Raw genomic sequence first — 7,713 nt, 5'->3', positions numbered from 1 at the left:
ACAACACTAGTACTTATAAAGATTAACTTAAGTAATATATATATATATATATATATATATATATATATATATATATATATATATTTGTCATTTGAGTATTTTCTGTCCCCTAAAAAAAGAGATTTAACTCATTATTTAAACATGTATGTTATTGGATGGTTCCTTATTGGATCAAGGGTAAAATAATCATTAATCTTTGAAATTACTTTACATTCTACAACTATCAAATTTTAATATTTTTTTAATTTGTTGCAAATTAGTGTTGTTTAATCTTGAAATTTATGGTAATATACTATTATGTGATTTGAAAACAACAAATATATATATAAGTTTTTAAATTTTACTTATTGTAGAATGAAATTGTATAGAAATATCAAAATGGATTTAACCCACTTCCATTAATTTTTTTTAATAAAAACTTATCTTTAAAAAGTTTGTTTTTCTTTATATATAACAAAAGTTGTATAACTCAAACTAAAAACACTTTCGCATCTGAAACTGAAATATATAATTCTACAATCAATATACATATATATTCCCTAAACTCTTAAGAATCACCAACTTTTTTTAAAACACAATCACCTATGAAAATTAAAAAAACAAAAAAATAAAAGGCTAAGAACAAATCAAGAAACACTCATAAATAAATATTTATGTAAAAGTTTCAAAACTGTGTTAAACTATATCAAAGAAACAAAACAAAAGAGATAAAGATTACAATACCTGCAACAACAAGAACTTGCTTAGAGCATTTACAGAAACAGAGAGACAAAGATCGGATTCTTTGAGATTTTCTTTTATATATAAAAATTTTCTCGGAAACTCAGATTTTTTTTTCTTTTTCTCTGTGAGAGGAGAGATGATGAAGAAGAGAGGAAAGAGAATGAAGAAGAAGAAGAAGAGGAATGAGATTTGACAGTCACGCAAAAGAGGACCCTCACTGTCTTTAAAGATGGAATATATAATCCAACTTCTTCTATAGTTTTTAATTTCAGATTCTTTAAATAATACTTCATACTTCTTTTTATTATTTTTATTCTATTCTATATTATTTTATATTATATAACATACTATAACCCATACATATATACTCATTTTTATATAAATTGATCTTCTTTCTAGCCGACTTCTTATAAAATAAAAAAAATAAATGAATAAATAATAATTCTATATAATTTTCTATAAGTATGAAGTTTTCTTAAAATACTCCAAACTTCTTATTAATTTTATATACTATTTTATATTATATAATATGTTATAACCCATACAATGAATACATATACCAGTTTATATAAATTGTTCTTCGCTTTCTAGCCGACTTCTTAAAATTAAGAGATAAAATTTCTATATAATTTTTGGGTTCGAATTGTAACAAAAGAGGAATCCGTTTTTGAACTAAATTGTTTGTTACTTGTTATTCGTAAATTATATTACATAATGTTACAACTTTACCAATATATATATATATATATATGACAAATTATAAAGTGTATTTACATACAAATATTTGATTTGCTACCGATTGTTATTCTTCTTAAAAATAAAATAGACTATTCCCTTTAATCCCCAATATCATTTAAAATTCCAACATTAACAAAAGAATTTTAATTCATTTAAAATAACTGATTCCTAGTAGTACCAAAAAACATTACAAAATATTTAGCAAATAAATATAAATAAATTTACATAAATATATTATTCAAATACAAAATAAAGGAAGAATAAAAAAAAAACATATCCTTTTTGTAGTATTATTTTCATGATTAGTTACAACAAAAACGGTAAACTTTATATCACACCAATAATCACAAAGTCACAACTATTATAATTTTGTTGGAATTATATATTATAAAAGAAAACATTATTAGTGGGGAAAATAATGTAGTTTTTGTTATCAGCCACACATGAAATATACGTGACTTATTTTCTAACCATACGTAACAAAAGCTGTGTTTACATTTGAGATACTATATGATAAAAAACGTGCATTTATATGTTTTATTTTTGTATTTTTCTTTCTCTAATGATAATGCGACAAAATATGTCTCATTCTGGAGATTAGGTCATACCGTCACATAAATAAGCATTATCTTTTGTTTTGGTTGTTGTCATTAATTAACTATCATGTTCTCAAGTTAGTTCTCTACAAGGATTCATTAATTAAGAAATATTAGTAGCTAATTAAGTTTGAGTGCCTAAAAAGTTTCTTTCTGCATATTTGTTGATTATTTCATAATTACCACAAAAGATAGATTAGTGATATATATTACTAGCTGTTAAGAAAAATAGTTATACTGTTAAATAGTCACCTCACTAATTCTTAAATATATGTCAAAAGATTCGTCTCAAAAATCCATTTTATGCTCATATAAACTGATGGGTAACTTAATTAGTATTGAAAATTCGAAATAGAGATTCAAGTTTGAGTATGTCATATACAAGTTGACATTAATCATGTTCTAAATTTTTATGTGCCAAAATCATTTAGTTTCTTAATGTTATTTGGATTCTGATTCTTTGAATTGAATTCTGAACTTAAGTTGCACTATCAAGCTTCAACCATATTGTTTTCTTGTAGGCAAAATAGAAAACCATAATGTTTTTCCTTGTCTTTTCAATCAAAATAAGAAGTTTTTCCATTTTTAGTGTTAAATTATAAATTTCATGTTATTGATAAGAAAATAGAGTAGTTCAGTGCACATTATTATTTAGAATTATAATATAATATATAACTAAAATATGTTTTTAAAATTAAAAATTAAAAATGTCAAAAAAATCTCCAACTTTCAAATTGTAGACGAAAAAGCATGAACTTTCGAAATGTCATTTAAGTCTTAAAATTTTGTTTGCCTTTCTGATAAAATAGTCAAGTCTCATTGACCTGGCCATTTCGGACATGACGTTAAATTTCCGTTAACAGAGTTAACTTTCTGTTAAAGTTTTCGTTTCCCATCTATCAAACTCCAAACGACATGAGATTTAGGGACTTTCAACGTACTCTGAACCAATAAGCCACAATAACATTTCATTAATATTACAAACAAAAAATACATATATACATATATACGCATATATATATATATATATGTAAATTTATGATTAGATATAAAATTAAAGAATATTAAGTTCAATAATAACAAAAATACAATAATTATTATTAAATATAAAACTAAAAAAATATTAAATACAATAATTATTATTTAAAATAAAAACTAAGACAAATATGCAAAAATAAGTTTACTAAATAAAATAGTGATTGATATTTTATGACTAATAAACCAAAAACTAAGAGAGATTACATTTATTAAATGGCAATATATATATATATATATGTCATTATTGTGGATATTTATTTTTATTTTAATCATACTTTGCTGTATTTAATCATAATTTATATATTTAGTATTTGCTTAGTTTTAATTTTATAATATTTCTTTCTTTTATGTATATAATAATAATTTTTCATTTAAAGAATCAAATCAACCATTGAAATTTTTAGTTTATTATTTTATAATTGAATGCGCTGTCTATATATAATATTTGTTTGCTATCATAACGTAATATTTTAGGAAATAAAAAGTTGAAATACATTAAAATCTCAATTTGAGGTAAATATCAAAATTTTCTTATTAAAAGATAAAATCAAACTGAAAATTTAAAATCTATCTTGGAGGACCGCCATATCGAAATATGGTGAAAACGAAATAAAACATAATGCCTACGACAAAGAATAAAAAAATCGAAAATGGTATCGGCATCCTCCTTTGCTAGATTGAGCTCTCTTCATCCTTGAATATCCCGTCCAAGTTAATCCGTTGATTACAATGGCATCTCTGACTAAATAAGGTTTATGCAAAGTAAACAAAAAAATAGAAATATTGGATCCCATAGAGTAAAATAAAATTAAAAAAAATAAGTAAACTATCTAAAAAGTAGATCGACTCTTAAATCAAACACAAAGAAATTTGTATGCATTATATGAGCTTGGCAGGACATGTCATAAGTGCATGCTCAGTTACAAAACATTTTAACAAAAAAATACTATGCCATGGGTCAATATTTAAAAATTCGAGATTCTTTATTGTTAAGACCCAAATTCAAATAGATAAAAACGACATACCAAATAGAGCACGCTTCATCTTAGATAAATTAATTTTTAGTCAAATTTAAAAATATGACAATAAAAAAAGGAAAAATAAAATAAAAGAATAAAAAATGGTTTATAGTCACATTTTTCTTATAAGATAAAGCTTTCAATCTAACTATATTAATACATGTGTCCAAACAAAACCAAAAACATTAAACAAAACCAAAAACATTAATTGGAATACGAGTAACAAATGAATAACTAATAGTATAAGATTATAGTATCTGAATATGGAAAAACCAAAATATAGCCAAACAATTACGACAAAAATGTACATACGATCATTAATTTTAAAAATATAACACCAAATAAAAAATAATTAAGGAAAAATTCATAGCGAACAACCCCGCGCGTTGCGCGGGTCTTATCTCTAGTAACATTAATTTGTAACTAAAAACTTCACAAAACTGAAATTAGAAGTTTCCGATTGTATAAGAAGTTTTATTTTTTCGTACAGTTATGGGCTTATTTAATTTAAGATTTAAATGATTTCCAATAATTACCAAAAATTTCGTTTATATTTGTAATCTATATTTTTAGAATATTGAATATTATAGTGGGACATAAATAAATTGACTTTATTTGGTCTTCAAGTTTTGTGCTCTGCTGGCATATTAAATCGATTATGGCAGGGTAACAACATGTAACTGAAAAAAATATCACCAACCGAGTTTCGGTCCGCTTCCATGCGTCCGGGTCGGACATTTAAGGTCCGCGTGTTTTATCTTTTTTTTTTTATTACTAAACTATCCCTATATTTGTTTTGTGTTATAACTAAATTTAGATGTTTTTTTAATTGTATACACTATGCTCATTTTATGCAAAATGTTTCCCTTTTAAAAAGTTGAAATACATTAAAATCTCAATTTGAGGAAATAGAAAGTTGATGCTAAGGCTCCGAATTAGAGTAATCTTATGAGTTTGTAAGTTACACATTTAGGAGAATCAATATAAAATAAAAGTATATAATTAAAACATAGTATATTATACATATTTTAAGATAGAAGGTCAAACTATATATGTCAACAAAAAAATTATTTTTCCAAACAAACAAGATAAAATGTAATATTTGATGCTAAGGCTCCGAATGGTAACTATACTGCACTACAAAACCAGTGTCAAAATATCTGCATAGACATATATATATATATATGTATTTTCGTTACTATTTGAACCGCATCGCACTTCTCTCGTAGCAAAAACCGCAGTTATCATTCGAAGCCTAAAACATGATATATATGGATATGAACAATTCCAAGTATGAGATTCATTACTTTTTCTCTTTTGACCAAAGAGATTCATTAATATGAACAAATACTACATGCATTACAAGTCTACAAAACAATCAAATAAACTTTGCAATAAAGAGTGGGTATCTTCTTTAAGACATTTTTACTTCTATCTCACACAATCGACTAAAGAAAATAGAGTATTGGAATATGGAAAGAACTAACTATGTATGATATGTCTCCAAAATCAATAATTACTTCATATTGTCATATATTAATTTAATCTCTAATAATAAATTTAAATTTTAAATAATTAAGAGTTAAACTAATCAATCAAATAATGACAGCCGTAAAAGTTTTACCTAAGAGTCAGTCCTTAAATTTTTACAATAAGAGCAATTTCTTAGATTAGGTATAACTTTTTATTATTTATAACTAGGTTTACAACCGTAGTACACCGCAAGAAAATTTATTATTTATTTATTTATTTATTTATTTTTTTGACAACAAATTGAATAGTCTGACTTTAGGAAAACCAATTGTGGTGACCGCAAGAAAATTTATTTATTTATTGTGTTTTTAATATATTTTATTTTTTAGTGTTTTTCTCATCCGGATAAGACCGACCAGTTAAACCACAACCCGAATACATCTCCGGTTTAGATTTAGTACTAATTACTAGAAATATAAAAACCATAAAAACTCACCATTAACCCGTGATCCAGTAAAGTTATATTTTTTTATTCCTTATAAAACGACATACAAACACGATTAAAATTAGTTGTTGTGAATTCGTGATGTTTTGTAAGGCTTCTTTTGGTTTTACTTAGTTCAGTTTTTGTATCACTTGATTATATAGAGATGTTTTTATTTGTTAAAATTCTTGAAACATATTAATTAAGAAAATTTGACAAAAGTAAAAATGAACTTTAGGATGTTATAGTTACATAACTTTGGATTTGAAATTTTTATATTTAGAGAAAATATTACAAAAATAAATTATAAATATTATAGATAAATTCACTTATATCTATATACACGATATACTAAATTAAAATGTATTATAAACTAGTATAGTACCCGTCCAATGGACGGGTTATCTTTATTTAAAACTAAATTAAAATTAAAATTTATTATAACTGAAAAAAAATAATTTCTAAATTTTTTTTTTTGAAAAAATAAGAGAAATTAATTTCATTTGAAAAGAGATTTTATTTGGTTTGAATTATCAAATAAACTTATATATATATATATATATATATATACCTCTTAAAATTCGTTATTAAACGTTAATTATAAAAATCTAGTAATGTCAAACAAACAATCACCAAAACATTTGGGAGCTATTCACCATTACTCATAATATTGCTAAAATATTTTAAAAAATCTTAATTTAGCAATTATCCTCTTTAACATGATTATACCATTTTGTAAAAATTGTTATTTCTTAACTTTCCATTTTTCAAAAAATCATTCTCAGACTATGAAAATTAATTAATTATTATTTAATATGATGGTAAAGTTCTTTCAAATTAACATCAATACAAATATAGTCATTTGTAAATAAATTCATATAAACAACGCAAATAAACATAAAGATTCTAAAATAAATTATAGCATCGTTGAGGAAAACATTAAAAAATCTTTCAAATACGAATTATAAAAGAATACATATTTTCTTTAAAAATATTTTAAATTACTATATTACGATTTATATTGAACTTTGTTATCTTTAATTTATCTAAAAATATTATTTTCGAAAATCTTTTATTCACCCTTATGTTTAGACTATAAAATTGCTTAAATTAAAAATTAAATAAATATAACATATTATAAAATAAAAATCATGAATAAAATTATATCTTTAGTTAAACTCAAAATCTAATTTATTTGTAAACTGTAAATTCTAATTCTCCTTTATGAACCCAAACCCATTAATAATCTCGTTTAATTATAAAATCTAAACTATAATGCACATTTATAAACTCAACATAAACTCAACGTAAAACCTACAACTCACAAAACCAAAAATTAGGTTAATAGTTGAAAGAGAATTTTTGAGAAATACCCCTTTTGGTGTACCCCTTTTTAAAAATACACCAATTTTCTATCCATTTTAAAAATATTCCTTTCAAATATGAAAAATTGTAAACTTTTATATAGTTTATAAGGTACATCTAGATCATCATTACTATTGGGAGACTCAATACAAATATTTATAAAGTTTTAAAAAGGTTCTAAACAGCATTTATAGGACTTTTATAAGGTTTTATAAGGTTTACAAAGTTTTTATATGTTTTTTAAATATTTTTAAAAGGTTTTTGAAAGGTATTTATA

General features: G+C 23.4%; 1 protein-coding gene across 2 annotated transcripts in view; it reads right to left on the bottom strand.

The window, feature by feature from the left end:
- The window catches only part of LOC17893187 (protein ELF4-LIKE 3), a 3,088-nt gene extending 2,250 nt beyond the window's left edge, over positions 1-838 (bottom strand). For both annotated transcript variants that reach the window (XM_023786325.1, XM_006300233.2), the window contains exon 1: positions 724-838. The gene's annotated coding sequence lies outside the window, so the exon portion shown is untranslated. The remainder of the gene's footprint in view (positions 1-723) is intronic.
- Positions 839-7,713: the final 6,875 nt, after the last annotated feature.

Source organism: Capsella rubella, unplaced genomic scaffold, assembly GCF_000375325.1.
Source record: "Capsella rubella cultivar Monte Gargano unplaced genomic scaffold, Caprub1_0 scaffold_3, whole genome shotgun sequence".
Lineage (NCBI taxonomy): Eukaryota > Viridiplantae > Streptophyta > Magnoliopsida > Brassicales > Brassicaceae > Capsella > Capsella rubella.
Note: the sequence above shows the minus strand (reverse complement) of the source record. Positions and strands in the feature narration are given on the sequence as shown.